The following is a 21854-nucleotide window of genomic DNA, read 5'->3' on the forward strand; positions in this document are numbered from 1 at the left end:
TTAAGGTCCTCCACCAGAAGAGATCAAAGACATGGCAGACAAGAAATTCCAGAATCCATTAGAAATTACGTGGCAAATGCTGAAGGAAGTGCTGCAGGGAGGACAAGGTGGGTGCATTTGCCTCATGCTTCCCCTGGCACACAGGAGCCGGGGGCTTTGGCTGCACATCTGGACACGCCGTGCCCGGCACCGCGGGAAGGAATGCATGCCAGCCTCGCTGCCCCACTGCTGCTTTCACGCCCTGCAGGGCTGTTTCCCAGCCTGGCCTGGCTGCAGCTTCTGCCCAGCCTCTGCAGGAAGGCATTTGGCATCAGCTGAAAGGCAGACCTAATTTCACCACAGTCCGTGCCCACGCTCAGATCCCCTGCAAATTCCTTCTGTCCAGGCAGATCAGATGTTGGGGCTGTTTGGGGAAGGAAGCAGCCTTGGGTTGTCCCAAAATCCTGGTTGTTTTCTGATCCTCATCCATTCCTTTCACAAGTGATGCCTCCTGAAATTGTCACCTTCCCCATTCCCAGTGAGGAATGTTTCCATCTGATCCAACTGTTTCTTTTCCATTCTCCAGAAATGAAAGTAGAGCCTGTGCAGATGGAAGCACTCCCCAGAGGAAGCAGTGGTTGCGTGCCAGCCTCTGCTGCAGGAAGGGAGGCCATGCCAGGCACAGGCACAGGAGGTAATTGCTGTGCCTCTGGGCCTGAGCCCTGCTGAGGCTTGCGCTGCCCTCTCTGCTGCTTGGCAGTGCGGGCACAGCCTGGACTAGAGAGGCACAGCCCAGGGGAATTATCGCGAGCAGGCTCAGGGCACTGAGCAGTCCTGAGCAGTCCTGCTGGGGTCCCTCCGTGGGAGACATGTCCTGAAACCTGGCAGTGACTGCACGGGGTGCCCACGGTGGGGAAAGGACAGAGGGGGAGAGCAAGGCTGCAGTGTGTCCTGAGAGGGCCTGGCTGTTGGCCCTTGGGATCCGGGAGCTGTCGCCGCAGAAGGAGGGGAGGAGGGACAGAGGGAGGGAGCGAAAGCTGTGGCACTGCCTGCTGCATTTTTCCCCAGGGCTTTTGTGAGGATTTCTTCTGTATGTGAAGGAGAGAGGCCCGGGGCCATGCGCTGCTCCAGCCACCCCTCCCAGGGATGTTGCTGAGGGCAGGGAAAGAGTGTGGAGAGTGATCAGGAGCCAGCCCAGAGCTCCCCAGGCCCCTGTGCAGCTTTGGCCATGTCCATTCACATCTGGCTCCCACGGCCTTACCCGACCCCCTGGCAGTGCCCAGTTCTCTGTGGCAGAAGGGGATCCCAGCACACACTGGAAAATGTTCTCATCTGTGCTCCGTTCTAGATGAGGGTGCTGGGAAGGCTTCTCCATCAGCTTGGATGAAGAAAGTTCTGAAGCCCTTGGAGCCTCCTGCAGGTATGTTCTCAGTGTGCCACCAAGGAAGAATTGTAGACAAGCGGGCAGGAACCAGGTGACAGAAGCTTCTGTGGCTTTTGTGTTACAGATGTGTCTACAGGGAGGACTTCTCCAGCTCCTACCTTGGATGCTGCACTCAAGCCCAGCTCCCATCACAGGGGTGAGTAGTGTGTCCCTGCTGACCCCAAAGGTTGAGCCTTGCTTTTGTAGGATCCATTCCTGGGAAATGGAAATATTTTTCTCTAAGGTACTCCAACAGGGAAGATCCAAGACAGAACAGACAAGATATCCCTGGAATCACCCAAAGAGATAAGGCAAGAGCTGAAGGATCTCCTGCAGACAAGACAAGGTGGGTGCATTTCCCTCGTTCTTCCCCTGGGACTCAGCAGCCGGGGGCTTTGGCTGCACATCTGGACACGCCGTGCCCGGCACAGCAGGAAGGGATCCATGGCAGCCTCGCTGCCCCGCTGCTGCTTTCACGCCCTGCAGGGCTGTTTCCCAGCCTGGCCTTGGCTGCAGCTACAGCCCAGCCTCTGTAGGAAGTTATTTGGCATCAACTGACAGGCATCCCTAACTGTAACACATCCTGAGATCCCCCACAATATCCAGCCCTGCAGATTAGGAAAAGGGTGGCTGTTTGGAGGTGGAAGTGCTCTCATCATGCCACCATAACCTGACCATTTTCCTGCTCCATAAATTTCACAAATATTACCACTGATACCACCGCCAAAGTGGGGAACAGTTCCATCTGATGTAGCTGTCTCCCTTCCTTTGTCAAGAGATGGACATAGTGCTTCAGTGGAAGGTGGCATTTCTTGAAGGAAGCACTCCATCTTTGGTGCCAGCCTCTGCTGCAGGAAGGAAGGCGATGGCAGACACGGGCACAGGCACAGCAGGTAATTGCTGTGCCGGGCTCAGCCCTGGCTGGGGCTGTGTGGCAGCAGCTCTTCCCCCAGGGCCTGCCCTTGCCCGGCCCGGCAGCAGCCAAAGCTGGAGGCGCCTCGGCTTCCAGGCCTCTGGAGCTCGCTCAGAGCCCCGGGGAAACGGGACTGGTGCAGCAACGTCCCTGGCGCTGCAGCTGCTGCGGAGCTGGCCCTGAGTGCCCAGAGGCCCAAGGCACAGGAGCAGCCCCGAGCGGGAGCCCTGCTGCCAGCCCAGGGCCAGAGCCAGCCCTGGCACACAATGGAAACAGTTCTCATCTTGGTTTGCTTCCAGACTGGGAGGCTGCGAAGAATCCTCCATTAGCCTGGCGCTCTGAAGTTGTGAAGCCCTCCGGGCATTCTGCAGGTATGTTCTCACTCTCCCACCAAGGCGTAATGTTTGACTGATTGGTAAGAACCAGGTGACAGAAGCTTCTGTGGCTGTTGTGTTACAGGCGTGTCTGCAGGGACGACCTCACCAACTCCTACCTTGGATGCTGCACAAAAGCCCAGCTCCCATGGCAGGGGTGAGTAGTGTGTCCCTGCTGACCCCTCAGGCTGAGCCCTGCTTTTGTGGGGTCCATTCCTGGGAAATGGAACTACTTTCTCTTAAGGTCCTCCACCAGAAGAGACCAAAGACATGGCAGGCAAGAAATTCCAGGACCCTTTAGAAATCATGTGGCAAATGCTGAAGGAACGTCTGCAGAGAAGGCAAGGTGGGTGCATTTCCCTCATGCTTCCCCTGGGACTCAGCAGCCGGGGGCTTTGGCTGAACATCTGGACACGCCGTGCCCGGCACTGCGGGAAGGGATCCATGGCAGCCTCGCTGCCCCGCTGCTGCTTTCACGCCCTGCAGGGCTGTTTCCCAGCCTGGCCTGGCTGCAGCTTCTGCCCAGCCTCTGCAGGAAGGCATTTGGCATCAGCTGACAGACAGCCCAAACTGGACCACCGGACATGCCCACCCTCAGATCCTCTGCAATTTCCTGGTGTCCAGGCAGATCAGATGTTGAGGCTGTTTGAAGAAGGAAGCAGCCTTGGGTTGTCCCAAAATCCTGGGTGTTTTCTGATCCTTATCCATTCCTTTCATAAGTGATGCCTCACCTTCCCCATTCCCAGTGAGGAATGTTTCCATCTGATCCAGCTGTCTCTTTTCCATTCTCCAGAAATGAAAGGAGAGCCTGTGGAGAAAGAAGCATTTCCCGGAGGAAGCAGGGGCTTCGTGGCAGCCTCTGCTACAGGAAGGGAGGCCATGCCAGGCACAGGCACAGGAGGTAATTGCTGTGCCTCTGGGCCTGAGCCCTGCTGAGGCTTGAGCTGCCCTCTCTGCTGCTTGGCAGTGCGGGCACAGCCTGGATTGGACCGGCACAGCCCAGGGGAATTATCCCGAGCAGGCTCAAGGCACTCGGGTCCTGAGCAGTCCTGCTGGGGTCCCTCCATGGGAGACATGTCCTGAAACCTGGCAGCGACTGCACGGCATGCCCATGGTGGGGAAAGGACAGAGGGGGAGAGCAAGGCTCCAGTGTGTCCTGAGAGGGCCTGGCTGTTTGCCCTTGGGATCTGGGAGCTGTCCCAGCAGGAGGAGGGCAGCAGGGACTGTAGGAGGGAGGGATGGATAGCTGTGGCACTGCCTGCTGCAGTTTTCCCCAGGGCTTTAGGGAGGATATTCTGTGAGTTTGAGGGAGAGCGCCCCAGGGCCCTGGGCTACTCCAGCCACCCCTCCCAGGGGTGTTGCTGAGGGCAGGGAAAGAGTGTGGAGAGTGATCAGGAGCCAGCCCAGAGCTCCCCAGGCCCCTGGGCAGCTTTGGCCATGTCCATTCCCATCTGGGTCCCATAGCCTTACACGACCCCCTTGCAGTGCCCTTTTCCCTGTAGCATTCGGGCATCCCAGCATGCCACAGATATGGTTCTGATCTCTGCTCCCTTTTAGACTGGAATCGTGACATGGGTTTTCAGGAAGTCCTGATGAAGGATGGTTTGAAGTTCCTGGAGGATGCTGGAGGCAAGTTTTCATTCTGCCCTTCCTGAGTGAATAATCAGGATCAATGCAACAAAAGCTCATTTATAAACCATTTCCCTTAACATTATGTAAAGGCTGAAGTATTCTGAGAATCTTTCCCTTCTCCCTTCTGGATCCCTGAGGGATCCCTCAGGATCGCTGTCAGTGGGACGAAGGAGCATTGATCTTTCAGTCCTCCTCCCGTGTGCTGTGCCAGTGTGTCCTTCCGTGTGCTCTGTGCAGTCAAAGAGAAGAGCAGAGAGGGAAGGGGCCGGGCCCAGGGCTGTGCCCCGGGGCTGAGCCTTGTGGGCAGCCTGAGGATCTCCTGCAGTGCCACAGGAGCTCTTCTGTCCTGCCTTTCTTTGCAGCTGAACCTGCTGGTGAAGGCCCCACATCCAGGACTGAGGCTCTGGGAGATGCTGAGGGTAGGTCAAGGCCTTTCCCCTGGGAGAGCTGCCAGCTCAGAGCCCAAAGCTGGGCCAGGGAGGCATCGCTGCAGGTGCCAGCAAAGAACCATGAACGTGTGTGCCCGCGCCCTGCACGATCCCCTCACCGCTGCTGCGGCTCAGTGGTGCCCGTGCAGATCAGCAGAGATGGCAGAAGCTTCTGTGGCTGTTGAGTTACAGGTGTGTCTGCAGGGAGGACTTCTCCAGTTCCAGGGCTGGATGCTTGGCCCCAACCCAGCTCCCATGGCATGGGTGAGTAGTGTGTCCCTGCTGACCCCACAGGCTGAGCCCTGCTTTTGCGGGATCCATTCCTGGGAAATGGAACTACTTTCTCTTAAGGTCCTCCAAAAGGGAAGACCCAAGATACTGCAGCCAAAATGTCTCATGAGGCAGATGAATTCCTGAGAGAAACACAGAAGGAAGCACCCGGAGGACAAGGTGGGTGCATTTCCCTCATGCTTCCCCGGGGACTCAGCAGCCGGGCGCTTTGGCTGCACATCTGGACACGCTGTGCCCGGCACAGTGGGAAGGGATCCATGGCAGCCTCGCTGCCCCGCTGCTGCTTTCACGCCCTGCAGGGCTGTTTCCCAACCTGGCCTGCCTGCAATTCCTCCCCAGCCTCTGCAGGATGGAATTTGGCATTAGCTGATAGGGTGCCCCAACTGTACTGTGGGCCTGAGATCCCCTGCCATTTCCCAGTCTCTGAGAAGATCTGGCGGTGTAGCTGTTTGCTCATGGGAGTGCACTGGCCTAGCCCAAATTACCTGGGCTTTTTCCTGATCTTTATCTGTGACTTTGACAAGCATTTCCTGATGAAGATGCCACTTCCCCAGCGGGGAATGTTTCCATTTGATCCAGTTGTCCCTTTTTTCCTTTTTCAAGTGATGGACCAAAAGGCGCTGCAGGAGGAGGAACACTCAGGGAGAAGCAGTGGCTCATTGGCAGCCCCTGCAGCAGAAAGGAAGGCGATGCCAGACACGGGCATGGGCACAGGCACAGCAGGTAATTGCTGTGCCGGGCTCAGCCCTGGCCGGGGCTGTGTGGCAGCAGCTCTTCCCCCAGGGCCTGCCCTTGCCCGGCCCGGCAGCAGCCAAAGCTGGAGGCGCCTCGGCTTCCAGGCCTCTGGAGCTCGTTTATAGCACCGGGGAAACGGGACTGGTGCAGCAACGTCCCTGGCGCTGCAGCTGCTGCGGAGCTGGCCCTGAGTGCCCAGAGGCCCAAGGCACAGGAGCAGCCCCGAGCGGGAGCCCTGCCGCCAGCCCAGGGCCAGAGCCAGCCCTGGCTCCCGACTGGGCAGGGGCTGCGCTGGGTCCTGACAGGGCCTGAGCCTGTCCCCTGGGGCTGGGGGAGCTGTCACGGGGCAGGGAGGGCCAGGGCTGGCAGTGGCTGCTCAGGGACGGCTTTGGCCCATGTCCCTGGCAGCAGCCACTGCCCAAGCAGCTGCGCTGCCCCCGGGCTCTCCTCCCGGCCTGCTGGGCTTTGTTGGCTGGCACAGCCTGTGCCAAGGGCCGGCAAGGTGCCTGCAGGCCCCAGCTCTGGGGGAAACCGAGAACGTCCTGCCCGTATCCACCGTGCTGCCAGCTCAGCAGTGCAGCACAGCACGGGCTCACGCTCCCCGTTGTTCCCACAGATGCAGCTGGCACCACAAGACCTGTTCCCGATGCCCAGGATGGCCTCGGAAGGGGCTTCTGTCAGGGAACAGGCTGCTGGCTAGGGTTTCTGGCAGGCATGCTTTATTTGGAGCTTGTCTTCCTATTGTGCTGCTTTGGAATCTGGTATTCTTGGAACAGAAAACAGTGAGTGTTTTATTGCCCGCCCCCTCCAACAGCTTCTTTTCAAAGCCCAGCATGGACAGGGAGCATTCCCATTGAGGCTGCAGTGGAGTTGTGGCCAGCCCATGATTGTCCAAATAACTCTGCTGAGGGTTCTGCTGCTGCCCAGTGCTTCCAGTGGCCTCTCAATTGCTGGGCCTTGTCCTGGGGGGCCCGCTGGGGCTGCAGCCAGAGCTGGCTCCCACTGAGGCTGCCTGGCCAAGAGCAGCCCCAGGGGCACGGGGCAGAGGCAGAGGGAGGTGGGGAGGAGAAAGAGCAGGGCCGAGGTTGCCCTTGAAAGGCAGAGGCGCTGTGGGGCCCGCTCCTGGCCAGGGACCCTGCCCAGAGCCGTGCCCTGCTGGCCGGGGCCTTGAGGGGCAGCTGTCCAGCTGGGCCCAGCTGTGCCAGCAGCTCCAGCCGTGCTGGGGAGCCTTGCCAGCTCTGGGCCCTGCTGTGCACGAGGGTCCCTGTGTGCCACTGGCAGCTGGGGCCTCAGCCACCTCCTCTCTGCACAGGAGCACCTCGGGACAGGAGTTGGAAGACGGTGGCTGCACCTCACACCCAGACAGCGTGAGCAGCTCCTCCAGCAGCAGGAACGGCCCGGACAGCCCTCTCAAGTCTTCTGTGAAGAGGACCCCAGAAGAACAGTCTACGAGGGAACCTCCTTTTACCCCGTAGATCCCACTGCCACCTGCTCTCCCCATGGGCCTCCCCAAGCTGCCTTCATCCCTTTTTTTATCTTTGTCTGTCCCATCCCAGCCAACTCGAGTACCTCTAGGGACCCCAGGACCAGCCCAGCACCCTCCAGCCCTTCCTGAGATCAACACATCCCTTCCTCTGCCCCTGAGCCCCCTTGCCTTGCCCTCTTGGAATCACTGAAGGTGACACCCCACCCCCCCCGCCACGCGCTCCCGCTTGCAGGGTAGGCAATGGCCTATTCTTCTGTTTAAATAAAGAGAAGGATCTTTGTTCTGGTTGGAAAGCAAAACCAGTGAGAGATTCCAAGTCAGAAATACAATTTATTAGAAAAAGGGAAAAAAATCAAAACACATGCAATAATACAAAAGAAAAACCACTGACAGGGTCAGAATACAGCCTGCTGACACCCTGCTACTTAGGGTGGTGGTAGCAGTCCAGATGAAATGGACTTGTGGAAGTGGTGATCCTGTAGAAACAATCTGGTAGCTCTCATCCTCTGGAAAAGCAGTGGGTAAGGGCGACGGTTCCTCTGGGAATCCAGTGGAAAGACTACTTGTTGTGTCCCAAAACCCAGATTATATCCAGCTGGGGATGCTTAGCTCCTCCCCCATGGGCAGAGCATCTCACAGTGGGCTGATATCATTCTCCCTCATGGGTCCTTGATTAGCCATGAAACAGAAATGGCTCTGGGAGGGAGTTATCTCTGAGTCATGTGGCAAGACATTGATGGGCCCATTAACAGGAGATAAGGAAGAAACAATGCCCCTCCTGGTTTCAGCAGCTCTTGAGGTTGGCATTAGAATACATCTTTACACTGCAACCTAGGACAAGCGGTCACCCCAGTGTCCAGGTGGCAGCAGCAGCAAATCCCACCCAGCACCAGCACTGACTGAGCTCCATGCCCAGGAGGAGCTGTGGATGCCCACGGTGTGGGCAGGCAGAAGCCAGGCTGGGGCTGCCGTTGAAATGGAGGTTTTTGGGGGGGTTCAATTAAGTTAGCAATATATGGACTAAGCATTTAAATTTTAAATTGTAGAATTATGTGTTGAATTTTAACCTTTTACTTAAGAAACCTCTGCCATGGTACAAAGGGCATAGGAAAATGCAAATTTCTGAAGCTTCTTGCTATGAAGGACAATACCAGTGTCATAAACAGGACAGGAGATCTTTCTCCTTTTTAATGCCTTTATTAAAAAAATTCAGCTCAGGTTATGGGAAACGACAGGTCGCCCGCACCCCCGCTGCTCCCAGGAGTGGCACGGAGGAGGAGGATGATGCAGCTGTGCCCGCTTGTATGCAGGCAGAGCTGGGGCTTCCGTCCTCAAGGGAGTAGTGGGAATTCCGCTTTTTTGGTCTAACATTCCAGATCCTCTTTCTAGCTGACATCCTTTCAGGTTAGGGTGAAAAGTAGAAAGGATCTTAGCAGATACTGGATTAAGTTCCTCATCTTTAGACATTACTTAGGTTTCATAATTCCATGTTGGCTTGTTGTTTTTAGGACTTTTTTTCCTGGAAAATTGCAAACTTTGGTGAAATGCATTCTCATCTGCATACTAGCTCTGATGTCACCCCCCTCACCCTGCTACCTGCAGGCTCTGGGGAAGCAGCAGGGGGACAATTGCGCTTGATTTCTAACCATTAACAGGTAATTGAAGAAAAACTATTAACAAGAGGTGATTGCAACATGAAGCTATCAACAACAAATAGTCAACATTTCAACTCTCAACAACTGGCCCAACCTGTTTAACTTTGCAGCCTTAAAAAAAAATGGATAATTTGTTGGGGCAAACACACCAGGTGTGGAGACACGAGGCTTGACTCCATTTCAGAAGGCTGATTTGTTATATATTCTATTAAAATACTACATTAAAACTATACTAAAACAACAGTGAGGAAAAAATGACCAGAAGGCTACAAAGAAGAAGAATAGAATGGAATGCATAACAAAAATCTTGTGACTGCTCACAGGCTCAACACCGTTGGCTGTGATTGGTCATCAAGTGAAAACAATCCACATGGACCAATGGAAGATGCACCTGTTGCATTCCACAGCAGCAGATAGTTATTGTTTGCATTTCTTTCCTGAGGCCCTCAGCTCCTCAGGAGGGGAAAAATCCTAGAAAAGGATTTTTAATAAAATATCATAGCTACAGATAACTTTTTTACTCATAAGGCCAGGAGAAGACCAGGGAATTCAGGAAACCTAGACTAAGGAGCTCCTCTGTCTCCAAGTTGATGGACAGAAGTGGTATGTATTCCTTTCACTTTTTTTAGGGTTGGCTACTGATAAGTCACATAAGATACGTCTTTGTGTGCAGTTTTGCACAAGCAGTTTGCAAGCAATCGTCTGCCGGGGAGAGGCCGGTGGTGGGGGTCCCCAGCTGACAGAGCAGCTGGCGGAACGTTGGTTTGAACTGTGATTGTGTATGGTTATCACGTCTGGACGTGCGTGCTTGCGTGTGTGAGTGAACGGTGAAACACGCTGCGGGGAGTGAGGTCTTGGTTTAGTTTCTCTGGGAACTGTGGTTTTTCAAAGAACATTTCAAGGGCGCCGGGTGGCCGTGAGCGTGGCGCAGGTCGGCGCGGCGGGCAGAGGCAGTGCAAAGCCGGGGCAGCGGCGGCCAGCCGGCAGCGCCTGGGAGAGCAAGCAGCGCATGCCCAGCGCAGGCAGCCCCTGGCCGGCAGCACATGCGTGGTGCAGGGCGGCTCTAACGAGCGGGGCCAGCGCGGTGCAGGGCCATGAGCCGGGGCTTGCCAAATTGCTCTCGGGGCAGCGGGCCGACAGCACGGCTGGCAGGCACTCGGGGCATAAGTCGTGGTTTGTAGGGTTGCTTTGAACACCGCTAGCTGATAGCACAGCTAGCAGGAGCACGGTACAAGTCGGCATTTGCAAGCAAGCGCCGCTGGTTGGTAAGGGGCAGGAACCACCTGAAGGCAGCCAGCAAGCCCGCATGGGCTAAGAGTTAAGTGTTTGCTGTGTGGTAACTCTGCCCTTCAGTCTTGACAGCTGTTACTAGGAGAGCCTTTGCATTAAGGGTTTTGCTGCTTTTTTTGTTTGTTTTTTTTTTTTTTTTCTACAAGCTGAAATAAATGGGCAGGAGATCTTTCTCCTCTTTAACGCCATTATTTAAAAGGATCAGCTCAGGTTGAGAGCAATCGACGGATCATGCCCACGCCGCCGTTGCTCCCAGAAGTGGCACAGAGGAGGAGGGTGATGCAGCTTTGTCTGCTGGTCTGCAGGCAGAGCTGGGGATTCCATCCTCACGAGAGATTAGGAGATTCCACCTTTTTGGTCCATCACCTTGGTTCCTCTCTCTAGTCACCATTCTTTCCGGTTAGGGTGAGAAGCAAAAAGGATCCAAGCAGGCACTGGACTATGCTCCCATCCTTAGACATCACCTACGTACCCATAGTTCTATGTTGGCTCATTGTTTTTAGGGGTTTTCCTGGAAAACTGCAAAATTTGGTGCAATGCATTTGCCATCTGCATACTCGCTCTGATGCCACTCCCATTCTCCTGGTACCTGCAGGGTCCCGGCGTCCCTCCCTGGCAAGCCTCAGGGGGACATTGGTTAATCAGCAACCATTAACAGGTAATTGAAGAAGAACTCTTAACAATGAAGCTAACTTAACAGCAACTGGTCCAACTTGTTTTAACTCTGCAATCTGAACAAAAATAGATAACAATTTATTCATAACACAAGCGAGAGTTGCTTTGCCCACAGTGGCTGCCTAACTTCAAGCCTGGGCTGGGAGAGCCCGGCCTCCGAGACATGCTCTACGCAGGTGGTTTCAGCTTGAACCCAGTCAGTCTCTTCATCCGTCAGGGGCTGGGGAGTCATAGAATGGGAGGACGGAGGGAGAGACAGAGTGTTCTTGGGAGGGATATACTGCAGTTCAACACGTTGCTATCGAGCCTTTGACTGGGAACACCCCGCAGCTGAAAGAGTGCTTAGAAACGCCTTGACCTGGGGGCTTGAAGGGGTGATTCCCTGTTTTGTGTGCAGACTGACAGCTTTTCACTGGGAGCCAGACTGGCACACAGCTTGGGTTCTCCTTCAGTGCAGAAAGTGTCAGAGGAGGTGGTATTGTGTTTCATATAGACAGAGACCTGCATGCCGTGCATGTACCCCTGAACTGCCAAGATACTATAACCAAGAGATACATGCAAGGTGTGAAATAGTGAATTTAATCTGTGGAAAAAGTCACCTAGACCCTGAGACATGGGAAGACATCTTTGAAGAGGACTGGGAAAGGATAAAGGAGTGGCACAGCTGTATCAAAAGGAAGGATTAAGGAATTTTTTTTCTTTTCTTTTCTCCCCAGTGGTTTGGATTGTACCCTTAGGAGTTTGTAACTTTGTGTGGGACTGAGAAAACAACAAACAAGTAAAAGTTAATGGTGGATTGTTATATATTAATTATTAAATTAATTTGTATTTAATGTTAATAACATTTAATTATTTGAAGTATTATTGATTGTTAAATTGGTTATAAATATTTCTGTACATTGATTATTTGATTAATTATTACTTTTTAAAAATAACTCAGAAGAAGGGGAAAAAAGGAGTTTTGATTTGAGACTCACATCTGGACATTTGGAAATGAGTAAACTAAAGCTTGCTCTAAAAAGACATCATGGGAACAAGGCAGAGTAAGGAAGTACCTAAAGCCAGCCCATTAGGGTGTGTCTTAGCACATTGGAGAGAAATAGCAGGCAAAGGGGGCAGGCAAAATTTTAAAAAAGCCTAATTATATATTGCTCCCATTGGTGGCAATTATATCACCTGGAGGATGGGGCAAGGTGGCCTCCTACAGGTACATTGGAATAGAATACCCTGTTACAGCTAATGTTGTTTCTGAAGGAAAGGAAATGGGAGGAGGTTTCTTATTGTGATATGTTTTTCCTCCCTCCAAAATAACCCTGATTGGCAAAGGGACTGTGGCATCAGAGCCCCCTCTGACCCCCTCGTTTTGGCTCTTGAAAGAGAAAACAGAAGCAAAATGGGAGAACTCAAATGGGGCTGCTCGGCCTGTAGCATAAGACAGAGATGCAGCAGGACAGATAAAGTTTATCGCACAGCACTAGAGGAACAAGAACAAGATCTAGCTGACCTATTTAGCCCTCATTTGGGAGGGCAGAGGGGAAGGGGTGGAGACTTGGGAGGGGCTCCATCTACACCACCTACACCAGCAAGTCGACCTCTTCCACTACTACTCCTACTCCTACTCCTACTCCTACTCCTACTCCTACTCCTACTCCTCCTCCTTTGGAGAAGACACCAGCTCCAACCCCTCCAGGCAGCCCAATAGCATCCCGAACCAGAGGACAAATACTGCAGGCCCCTTTGCAGGTGACAGTAAAACCAGGCAGAGAAAAGATATTAGTTAAGGTGCCCTTCTCCACCCTTGGTTTGGAAGCATGGGAAAGGGTTGCAGGAAATTACCAAAATGACCCAATAAACATTGCTAAACATCTAGGAAACATTATGAAGCAGCACAATCCAGACTGGGGTGATATTCAATTGTTATTAGACACATTCACTGAAACAGAAAGCTAGATGGTTTTAAAAACAGCCAGGAACCAGGGAGCAGATCACTTTAGACAACAACTAGTGGACCTAAAGGAACATTTTCCACTTCAGGACCCAGGCTGGAACCTGAACCAACCAGTACAAAGACAGAGGCTAAAAAATTATCAGGATTGGCTTCTATTGGGAAGAAAGAGCAACACCTGAAACTATAAATTGGTCAGCTTTATATGCTATTAAACAGGCACCCTCAGAATCCCCCAGAGAGTTCCTAGACCACCTGAGAAACACAATGTGACGCTATGCACCACTGGACCCTGCATCTGATCTGGGGATATGCTGGAACCCAGGACACCCCTCTGGGTGCCCTGGATGACACGTGCCCCTGGCAGAGGGCTGGGGAGCCCTAGCAGGAAGCCAGAGACACTTGGGATTTGAATCTTAACCCATAGAGCAAATTACCAACCTTGTATGAAGAATCACAAGTCACAGAAGTTTAAGTAGATTGATAATGAATTAATCCTAAGGTGAAAAGTGGAATTTCAGGGATTTTACTAGAGGGGGTCTAGGAGGCAAGATGGAGGGATTTGGGCGTTGTCCTATTTTTCTTCCTTCTTCTTCCTAGCCTCCATCTTCTTGGTGATGGTGGCACATTTGGATTGGTTTAGACTAGAAGTAGACAGTCTATCAGAGGTGATTGGTATTGGAAAATAATGATCAATGAAGTACATGTAATTCCTCGTATAAAATGTAGACACCAGCCCAGGGGCTGGCAGCGTGCCCATGACAGACCTGCAGATCAGACCTCTGCAGGTCTGAAAAAGAATGGTTTAGATAAGAGACAATAAACAACCTTGTGAACCAGAGCTGAAGAATTCCGACTCTTTCTTCCACCGTCGGGCTGGGAAAAAAGAACTCTCGGGGGGGGGTCATCCTGACTGCAGGAAACCCGAGAGGGATACAACAACTAATTAATCTATTTTTGGGACAGTCCAAGGGGGATATTCGGCACAAACTCCAAAAAGTCTTAGGAGAAGATATTCAGAATTTCGCCACTTTATTGGTGGAGGCTTGGAGAGTCTTTAGCAACAGAGAAGAAGGGGATAAACAAGGGATGAAAAACTTAATAGCAATAGTGCAGGAGGAACGGAAAGAAAGACGTGAAAGCAGGCAGGGAGCACCCAGGCAAGGCCCTCCTCGATCCGGCAGAAATCAATGTGCAAACTGTAAGAAACAGAGCCATTGGAAGAAGGACTGTCCAGAGCAGAAAGAGAATGGTCAAGGGAATCAAAGGAGAGGAGGGGTGGTTGCCCATGTGCAAGAGGATTAAAGGGGACTGGAGGAGACTACCCCAGCAGGCTCTCTGGTTGTCAAACTAAAGCTGGGGAAAATGGAAAAAGAAGGGAAATTCCTAGTCAACCTTTAGAAGCGATTACCTTCCTGGGGCAAGCTACTCGGTTCTAAATACAGCCTTGATGCCTGTAGGGGATGATTATGCTACAGTTACGGGAGCGACTGGCCAAACTGAAAAGGCATTTGTCTTTAGGCCACTAAAATACAAACTGGGAAAGCAGTGGGGGATCCACAAATTTCTATATATGCCCAACTCCCCTGAGCAACTTCTGGACAGAGATTTGCTGGGACAATAACCGCCAACTATTGCATTCAAAAATGGAGAAATTACTCTGGAGGGAAATGATCAAAAGTATGTAGAAATATTGAGTTTGATATTAACCACTAGTCAAGTCACAAGGGAAACTGAAATCGATGAAGACGTAATGAATCAGGTATTCCCTGGGGTATGGGCTTCTGATGTATCAGGGAGAGCAAAAAACGCTTCCCCTATACAGATCAGACTAAAAGAGGGAATGCAACCTGTCAGAGATAAACAGTATGCCCTGAGGAAGGAAGATAAGGAAGGAATTAGCCCAGTAATTGAGAACTATTTAACATCTAGGATTATTAAAAGAATGTCAATCTGATTTTAATGCCCCTATCCTACCAGCCAGCAAACCTGATGAGTCATACAGGTTAGTACACGATCTGCAAGCCATGAACAAGGTAACTGAGGATTTGTATCGTGTGGTGGCCAATCCCTACACGATATTAAATTGCTTAACACCTGAACTAACTTGGTTTACCGTTTCAGGTTTAAAAGACGCCTTCTTCTGCCTTCCTATCCACCTAGCCAGCCAGAAAATTTTTGCATTTGAATGGGAAAGTCCTAAAAGTGGGCAAAGAACTCAACTTACATGGACAGTACCCCCACAGGGATTTAAAAACTCACCCACTTTGTTTGGAGAACAACTTGCAAAGGAATTAGAGGCCTGGGAAGCCCCTCCAGAGGAAGCGAAGCTGCTACGAAGATGACATCCTCATAGCCACACGGACGAGTGAAGCATGCGTGGCCTGGACGGTAAGCCTCTTGAACTTTCTGGGACTCCAAGGGTACCGGGTATCAAAGAAAAAGGCTCAAGCAGTAAAACAGAAATTAACTTATCTGGGATACAAAGTCAGTACTGGACAATGTACCCTGGGCCAAAGCCGGAAGGAGGCAATATGCCAGACCCCAAAACCTCAGACTGCAAAAGAACTAGGAACTGTCCTGGGGATGATGAGTTGGTGCAGGTTACGGATCTGTTACTATGGACTGTTTGTTAAGCCCTTATATGAGCTTATTGCAACTGAAAGCAGGGAAATACAATGGACAGAGGAAGCTACGCAGGCCTTCCACCAGCTGAAAAAAGCCCTCATGTCAGCTCCAGCTCTGGGATTGCCAGACGTGAGTAAGCCTTTCCTCTTGTTCTCCAATGAGAAGCAAGGAATGGCCTTGGGAATATTAGCACAGGACCTCGGCCCGTACCGGAGACCAGTTGCTTACTTCTCTAAGCAATTGGATGCAGCAGCTAAAGACTGGCCTGGATGCCTCAGAGCTGCTGCAGGAGTCGTACTGAATATCCAAGAGGCAAGTAAATTCACCCTGGGCCACAAAATGACTGTGCCAGTGTCTCACACGGTGTCTGCAGTGCTGGAGGTGAAAGGCGGACATTGGCTTTTCCCACAACGATTTCTGAGATACCAAGCTATTATGGTGGAGCAAGATGCTGTGGACATTGTGGTGACTAATATTGTCAATCCAGCCTCCTTCCTCAGTGGAAACCAAGGGGAGCCAGTGGAGCATGACCGCCTGGAGGTACCCCCGGTACTCGGGGTACAGGGCTCGATGCACCAGTACATGATGTGCAGGCTGGAGACAATGTATATGTTAAGTCTCTTACAGAGAAGGCCCTGCAACCACAATGGGAGGGACCATACCAAGTGCTCCTTACTACCTTCACTGCAATCAAGACTAAGGAACAAAGTGCTTGGATCCACCACAGCCGTGTTAAGAAAGCTCCAGAAGCCCCTTGGAGAATAACACCGGGTGATGGTAAACTGAAACTGAAACTTACCCGCACAAAATGAATGCATCATGGTGGGTGGGGATTTGTGCTGAAGTGTTGTTTACAATCATTGCTGTAATCCAAAAATTAGAAAGTACTCCTAGCCAGAACAATGCTGAATGGCCTTGGTCCCAAGCCCTTACTCAATAGACCGGATCAATGGGAAAACCTTCCCATTTAAAAGGTTTAAACCTAACAACTGTGGTCATGTGCAAAAAGTAAATATAAAAAACGCTGCAATGGCAGAAACAGAGGTTGTGGTGACTTCAAGGGACCATGGGGGAGGTAATTAAGATAGAGTGTAGAATGATTATTGGGACTACCTATAGTAAAGCAACCCAAATCAGTGTAAATAAGCACTGGAAGATTTGCAATCGTCCAAATGAATTGGACTGTTGGCACAACTTCACATTAAGACAAACTGTTGACATGGTTTGCCTCTGGGCCTGCAACACTATTGGGCTGTCTTTCAAATTTAAAATAAATGCTATAGCTAAGCCTGTTACAACCCACCCCAGCACTCAAGCACAAACCCAAAATACGCCATTTAAGCTTGAACCTAGAGTTTATGAAATTGGCCCACACATAATAAGGAATACGGGTCAACAACAACAGTTATTTAATCCAGGATTATGACATTTCGAACTGTTAATGCAAACTACTATCTCGACAGTTCAGCCAGCTTGTTCCTCCTTCATAAGGTCATCCTTCGAGGGATGGACAAGATGGCTACAAAAACAAGCGCACTTCAGAGACAGAATGCAAAGGGATTTAACCAAGATGTTAGGGACTGGGCTAGGGGTTTTGAATAGGATTGACTCAGAAATATTAATGAACAAATTAGCTGTAGCAGCTAGCCATCCAATAAAATTAAAACAGCCTTTACAGTCATCTCTTTTGGCATTGGGAAATAGTCAATGGCAAGTCTCGAGGGTGCTGCCGAAATGGAGAGAAATTGAAGATCAAGACCATAGCTTGCTAGCAGACACATTAATGGGGGCACAGGATAACATATCTTCAGCCCTCAGCTATATGCAAACACAATTATGGGTACAGTCAACAGCTGCTTTAATCATAAGAGAAGGAAGTGAAGGAGTCTTTCCCACTGAAGTGCAAAAGGTGGTCTGGGGCAGTGCTACAGACATTGAGAAAGATTTCCAGTCTTGGTGGACCATGGTAATTTTACATATAATCCCCCCACTAACACAGCTCCAGCCTTCGTGCTCACTCTGCGTAATGGCACAGTTCACGCTATTCACGCCATTGCTGCCTTAGGGCTCAGTCACGAGCAGCCAGCATTATACCCCTCAGAATACAGGGTATGGGCTTGGAAAATCCAGGGGAGATGGCAAACCGTAAACTTGGAACCTTGCATTGCTCAAGAACAACAGGGATTCGTCTGTGACAGTAATGTGATTAGTGCTCAAGACATATGCCTTGACAATGACCAAGGCATTTGCCACTTTGAGATCCACCCAGATACCAACCAATAAACGGTACTAGTGTATATAGGTGATGGCTGTGTGTGTTTAAGGAGTGTGTGTGATGTCACAGAAATTGATAAGAACAAGGTTGCCGGGGTCAGGATTTTCACCTGCTCGACCCAGGCTAGATGTTTCTCTTCACCAGATAGAAGGAGGGCAGCTTGAGTCCTGGATAATTTCAACTGATTTATTGCAGGGTCCAAAAAGGATAGGAAAACATGGAGGGTAGGCTGAGGGACACACGGTGAGTCGAAGGGACAGCAGGGATGGTAACACCAGCAGAGGGATACCAGGGCGAGTGCGAGATCTCTGGGGAAAGTTACCAGATTTTGTGCACAGCTACATGGAGGGGGATGGGAGGGGAAAAGTTTTCACAGGAGTAACTAATGAAAGATACAAAGGGTACAGGATGAGTGAGGTGGGAAAGGGAGTACAGCATTCGAACCATGGGAAAGGAATGAATTTTCCCTGACTTAGACAATGGTGCTTTCCCAGGGCATTCCTGAGATAGCTTTCTCACCCATGACCCCCACATCTCCCCCTTCTTTCTTTATTAAATAAATTTTTCCAAGTGACTTTTCTATTACTCTTTTCAAACAACTCAGGGCAACCATTATCATGAAAATGACAACTTAAATCCACACCAAATTTTTGAGAATTGATACAAGCCACCCAGGGATTCCCCACTGTGTGAGTGCTTTACCTACTACATTGATGTCTCTGGTCTCCGTCATGAGGTCTTGCACTTGGTTTCGAATTTGCTGAATGCTGGCATGTATGGAGGTGCTTTTAGATGTTAAATTAAAACAGCACAGACCAGCAAAGTCCTGACAGCTGTGACCGTGCGCAAGAAGGAGAAAATCAATGTCAGCTCTATTTTGTAGGGTGGCGTGCCTGGTGGTTTCTTCTTCCGTGAGCAGATCTGACAGGGCTGTGGAGGCAGCTTTGGCCTGACGGCTGAGCCAACACCCCAGGTGGGAAATTTCACCGAGAGCCTTTGCAGCTGCGTACCAAGGTAGAAAAATGGATGCAGAGACTCTTTTGGATTCGCTCCAATCGTAAATTTTGTCATCGCAATTTGGGTCGAATTGACTGTAAGGTCTCTTTTTGATGCCAATCCTTCTTGATTCTGCCAATTTATAATTTGTGATGTGTTTGGGGTGAGGACAGTCAGCTGCCCGAGGCTGCAGGGACCTCCTTTGATCTTTGATGGGATCCCTGCCCACACTCTGTCGCCGCAGATAAGAAACACGCCTCTCGGTGACACTCTGGGAACATCACTGGACTCAGATGGTGTGCTAGAGGTATAGTTGCACCATGTGGCTGAATTATACTTTCTGCTATTAGGTGTTACATCTTTCTGAGTTACTGTGCCTGAGACTGCAGAGTCATGCCAAATGGGTGTGTTTTGTAGATAGAAAAACCTAACACAGTATGTAGCTGGAGCAGAGCCCAAGAGATCTAACTCCTGGGGCTCTTGTGTGGCATGTGGTCAAATCTTTGTCCAGGTGTCCCAGGTGTCAACCGGATTTGGTTTCTTCCCCGCATATGGATAATCTTTTTGCAACAGAGGCATTCCCACCAGGCACGTAGATAGAGGATTGTCCACGCTGCCCATTGGCAAGCAGATCTTATCTTGTTTCAGAGTTTTCGCCAGATTCTGCCATACATTTTCTGTCAGTTGTTGCACCATCCACCCTTCTGCTATCCACGGATGGAGCAGAATGGTGATTGCAGTGAAAAGCACTTGTTTGAATTTCATTCTTTCCAGGGTGGCCTTCCAGGGTGATTTTGCTGTAGCAAATAGCAAGAGAAACATATGACATTAAATTTCTGTACACTCTTTCAGTCACTCTCCTCACCCTCCCCCTTTTCTAATAATCGTAGGACACAAGCAGGAAAGAGAGGCGTGGGGACTACTGGGATGGGTTGGGGGCAAGGTATGTGGGAAAAGGGATAGGGATAGTTGGGGAGGAAAGGAGGGGTTCTGCAGCAAGGTATGACAGTGGAAAATATTTTTTTGTGATGAGAGTTCGTGCTACAATGTTGGGAATTCTGGTCTTCTTCTTCCGACGCTTCCAAGCGACTGCATCTGCTGCGGTGTCTGGCTGATCAGATGCATCTTGGCTTTTCCTGGGTGGGTCAGCAGGCTGATCTGCATCCTGGTAGGGTTTGACAAAGTGGCCTGGAATCCAGTTCGGCCCTGTTTCTGTTGAAACACACACGTACCCTTGGCCCCAGGTTATTAGTGGAAAAGGACCTTTAATTTGGTGGGACTCAGGGTCTCTGATGAGCACAGGTGGGCGTTCTTTGAGATGGGCAAATGTGTTGTTATGCAAATGCCAAAGGATTGGAGGATTTGGCTCTTTTGAATGGCAGTTAAGAAAAGTGAGCACATATAGTGCTTTGCAGAGTCTTTCTTGAGGTGTCATTAAAAGGGCAGAATCTTTTTGTAAACCTAACAGGTTGTTAATTTCTTTGTGTGTGCGTTCTATTATTGATTGTCCCTGAGAGTTGTGAGGAATGCCGGTGTGATGGTGATTTCCCCAAGCTGAGAGAAAATTTTGAAATGCTTTGGAGGTGTAACTTGGTTCATTATCTGTCTTAATCTTTTTTGGAACTCCTAGGGTAGCAAAGGCCATGTTAAAGTGCTTGGTGACATCTTTGGCTTTCTCTCCTACATGCAGAGATGCAAAAATTGCACCAGAAAATGTATGTATACATACGTGAATATATTTTAATTTCCCAAAAAGTGGGTAATGAGTAATGTCTGACTGCCACAGGTCAAATGCATTCAGTCCCCTAGGACTGATACCTGTTAATACTGTTGGAAGGGCACGGGATTGGCAATTTGGACATGTGGCTACAATGGCACGGGCTTGTTCTTGTGACAATTTCAACTGACGTGCCAGGGCTGGCGCGTTTTGGTGGTAGAACATGAGGCTCAATTGTGCTTGTTTAAAAATGTCAGGTAAAGTTGGTGAAGTAATTGTGGTGGTGACTGTCATTGCCAATGCATCTGCCCTCTGGTTCCCCTCAGTAAGGAAGCCAGGCATGTCGGTGTGGGATCTTACATGTAGAATATGATAGGGTTGCTCTCGATGAGAGATGAGCCAGATTAATTCTGAAAGCAAGGAAAACAGCTGTTTGTTTTGCACGTCTTTGAGCAGAGCATGCTCTGCTCCATCAGCTATCCCGGCAACATAAGATGAATCAGTCACTAAGTGAAATGGTTGCTGGAATATCCTGAAGGCCCTCACAACTGCAAAAAGCTCCGCAATCTGGGGGGAACCTTCCATGGTCTGAACATCAGCTTCCCACTTTTGAGTGTTCAGGTCTTTCCAGGTAAATACCGATCTGTGGGACCTGCCAGACCCATCAGTGAACACTGTGACAGTGCCTTTAATAGGAAGATGACTTTGGAAAGTTTTTGGAACTAAATGGAATGAATCTTTGAATAATTTGTGCTTTGGGTAGTGAATTGAGACTTTCCCGAGATAGCTATCTAAAGCAATTTGGATGTTTTCATTTGTTTTTAATAAGGCGTCCAATTGATCTAACTTCAAAGGCAGGTAAATGCATGAGGGATCACAGCCTACGGGGCTTCAGAGGCGATGGTGACTTCTGGCAATTAATTTTGCTAGCAACTCTGATGGTGTATACACTATTTTCGCAGGCTGATGTGGGAGAAATAACCACTCGAGTATGATGAGTGAGTCTTTCTGTGTCGTGTCCCACTGAAATAGGAGCCCATGAAAGTGTGGGCACTTACCCAGGATGACAAATTCAATCGGAAGGTTTTTTCTGACATGTTGAGCCTGTCGTGTCCTCATTGCCTCTGCTACTTTCTGCAATGTTTCCTCTGCCTCTGGTGTCAGGGTCCGTGGGGCTGTGGGGTCGGTGTCTTTCTTCAGCAAGGAGAACAGTGGAGCCAGCTCTTGCCTTGTCAAGCCGAGCAAAGGCCGGACCCAAGTGATGATCCCACAAATGCGTTGAATGTCCTCTAGGGTCTGTGGCTGTTCATTAATAGAAAAAATCTGTGGTGTTACAGTTCTCCCAGTGATGAGATACCCAAGGTATCTCCACAGTGCTGACATTTGTATTTTGTCCTGAGCAATTACAAACC

At 50.4% G+C, this 21854-nt stretch overlaps 2 long non-coding RNA genes across 2 annotated transcripts in view; both read left to right on the forward strand.

Moving 5' to 3' along the window:
• Positions 1-575: 575 nt before the first annotated feature.
• LOC135307701 (uncharacterized) overlaps positions 576-21854 on the forward strand; it is a 152844-nt gene continuing 131565 nt past the window's right edge. The window contains exon 1 of the long non-coding RNA XR_010368378.1: positions 576-673. This is a non-coding gene — a long non-coding RNA (uncharacterized LOC135307701). The remainder of the gene's footprint in view (positions 674-21854) is intronic.
• LOC135307475 (uncharacterized) lies at positions 1326-1765 on the forward strand. The gene is made up of 3 exons (XR_010368198.1): positions 1326-1399; positions 1488-1559; positions 1647-1765. It is a non-coding gene; the product is annotated as an uncharacterized LOC135307475 (long non-coding RNA).

The sequence above is a fragment of the Passer domesticus genome, chromosome 9, assembly GCF_036417665.1.
Source record: "Passer domesticus isolate bPasDom1 chromosome 9, bPasDom1.hap1, whole genome shotgun sequence".
Lineage (NCBI taxonomy): Eukaryota > Metazoa > Chordata > Aves > Passeriformes > Passeridae > Passer > Passer domesticus.